We start from the raw sequence: 3,078 nt of genomic DNA, 5'->3' as shown, positions 1-3,078 counted from the left end.
AGCAACCCACAATATAATAATAATAATAATAATAATAATAATAATAATAATAACCCAAATCAACCAGTAAGTGTAAAATTGCCGACAACTTATCCTCAGATGTGAGGTCAGTTATGTGCTATTTAGTCATTTTAATTGATTTTAAGTGAAGTGTCATAATTGTAAAGTTGTAAATCCATAAATCTGTATAGTTATGTAGAGTCAGTGCCCACAGGGAAACATTACAGCACACGTAAAGACACACAACAAATGGAAACAGTCGTTCAGCAAAGTAGCCACGCATCTTAATATGAATTACAGAGAGATAAGATAAGATAAGATAAGATAAGATAAGATAAGATAAGATAAGATAAGATAAGATAAGATAAGATACACTTTATTGTCTGTCCGTCAAAGGACAAATATTATTAAACAGAGAAATAAATACATATAATCAAACTGCCATCATCTAAAAGGAGGGGGCTGTTAACAGCAGTAGGAGTCTATTCCTTGTTCAGGGGTGGGGGTTAGAGCTCCAATGATTTTGCTGGCTTAGTTAACTGTATGTACAAAATTTTTTTGTGTGTATACATGAGAGGATCTAAAATCAACATATAACCATAATCGCCACATGGCATTTTTACGGAAAGATTCTTCCAAACATTGTGTATACAGTCGAGTAAATTGAAAGTTGTAGTCACACTGTTGACATGCGATAAATCCACACTTGACTCACACATTACTTTACAATAAATGCCTAAGAAAGAGGAGACAGAACAGACATTGGAGCAGGTCAGGTGATTCCCTGAGAGGTGGAAGGTCATGTGTTTGTAATGGGTAATAACTTAGCTGAAAGTGATTTCTCGGACGCAGATACAATTTGTTATTTTCCATATAAAACTTGATATATTATCAAAAAAGAAATATCTGTCATGATGATCTCAACTTAACTAAAAGAACACAATCAAAACTAATTTTGAACAAGCTCATTTTATTACTGTTTAGCTCATTAGAAGGTGGTTGTTATTAAATTTGGACGGTTATTTTGTGACATTTTAGTGACATATAGTCATTTTTTATTAATAGGCGACTGTTTCGATAATAAATAATTATGGACTTTGTAAAGACATGATCATAATGAACATAGAAACATATATATATGTTTTTTTAATAAAAATGTTTGCAAAGTACACCCCATGGACTTCAAAGATCCCTTGATTATATACTGACCCAGAAGAAGCTGTACCAAGAAGAGATGTTAAAGTAGAAAGCAGATTCAGATGATTTTGCGGGTGAAAGAAACTCAGAATGTATAGTCAGAATATGTTTTTGATAGTTTGGATGAGCCATTAAAGTAGCATGCAGGGAAGGACTCTGTCTGTCTCTCCGCCACCTTGGTACACACTTGCAATAACTGAATTGACAGAAAATGTTGTACGTGATGGTCCTTAAACAATGAATCCAGAAATGGAACAATGGAATTAAAATGTGCTTTCTGTTATCGTACTAGTGCGTTATTGACTATTGATGTAACCTGGCCTGATGAGCTTTTTTACACGTCAACATTTTTTGGTCTTGAGCAGTAAATACGGGGATTTTGAAGGTCTAAAAGCTCGTATCTATCTTCCAGGAGGAGCCAACATCGCGTGTCACCACAGTGCGGTTATCTGCTGCCGTAAATCAGTCATCACAAGTGCCAGCGCTGTATATCGTCACATTCTGTCCAAAGCCCAAGAGACAGATACCATCACCTGTGAGGGAGGAGAGGAGGGGGAGGTGAAAATGTATGACTGAAGAAGAGGAGGAGGAGGAGGAGGAGGACGGAAGGAGGGAGGGAGGGAGGGAGGGAGAGAGGAAGAACGGGAAAGCATAGAAGAGGCAGATGTGAATGTCTTCATGGGAAATGGATTACGAGGCGCAGGAGAGAAAGATAATTGTTTGGAGTATTCGTTTCAAGTCCCAGCTCAATTTCAAACCCTCCACTTAAGTGAGTGGTTATGAGTGAGCGTGAGTGTGTGTGAAACTGTGTGCTACAAGTGTTTATGGAGTGGCATCGGAGAGGATGTCCTCCCCTGCGCTAAGCTGGAGCACGCCTCATTCAAATGCACAAGCCAAATCTTCAGTAGGCACATATTTAAGTTTTATTGTTCTCCAGAAACATCACCTTTTTTAAAGTGGAGAAAACTCCATTACCACTGACGCCGTCCTCATCTTCTCCTTCTCCCGTTCAGCCTCATATTTCTCCTCTTCCTCATTGATTCGTCTTCTGATCTCGTTACCTCGACGCTTGCTTCCTCCCTCCGCACGGTTTTCCTTCTCAGCCTTCAACGAACTGTCATCACCCTCGAGAAACGTGTGAAAGAGAACGAAATTAACAGCTGTACTTAACCTCGAGAGAGAGATTGAGAGACTGGTGAAAAAAGTTGTGCTTTTATGGTGAATAAAGTTATGAGGTGGTCTAATTGAGCTATTATGCTGACACGTATCCAGTCCACCATGTTTAATTTAGCAACGCGCAGTGAATAGGGGGCAGCAAAGTTTTACAGAAAAAAAAAAGTGGCAAAGCAGTGGCATGTACTGAAGAGGTACGTGTTTTAATTTTACTTTAGATATCATAACCATGGGCTGCATAAAGATGGGGGCCATGTTCGATACAGTGTAACCCTATGGGGAGGTGTTGAAATAAATGTCTTATTTTCACCATTAACGGGCCTATAAATGTCATTGCCAACGTCTGACAATATGTAAAAGGTCCTCACTTAAATATAACAGCATCTACTTACTTTAAATATCTTAAATGAGTCTGTAAAATGCTTTGTAGCCCGGTCGCCTCATCAGTCATGGAGCTGTGTTTACCTCCTTCTCCTCAGTCTCCCGTGTTCATCTATTGCTGTTAAAAGGTTAAAATTACTCAGAAAAATTACACATAAAGGGTGAAAACTAAAATAGTCTTACTATTTGGTATTATCATTATAACATTAGTACGCTAGCCATAATAACTTAGTAGTAACCCAGGCAAAGGTATGTGTCAATTAAATTTGTCTATCTACATGGACATAAATTACATGCACACATGGGTTTCACAGTTTATACGATGGA

Source organism: Mugil cephalus, chromosome 15, assembly GCF_022458985.1.
Source record: "Mugil cephalus isolate CIBA_MC_2020 chromosome 15, CIBA_Mcephalus_1.1, whole genome shotgun sequence".
NCBI classification, from domain to species: Eukaryota; Metazoa; Chordata; class Actinopteri; order Mugiliformes; family Mugilidae; genus Mugil; species Mugil cephalus.
The sequence above is the reverse complement of the archived record's forward strand: the minus strand, read 5'-3'. Positions refer to the sequence as shown.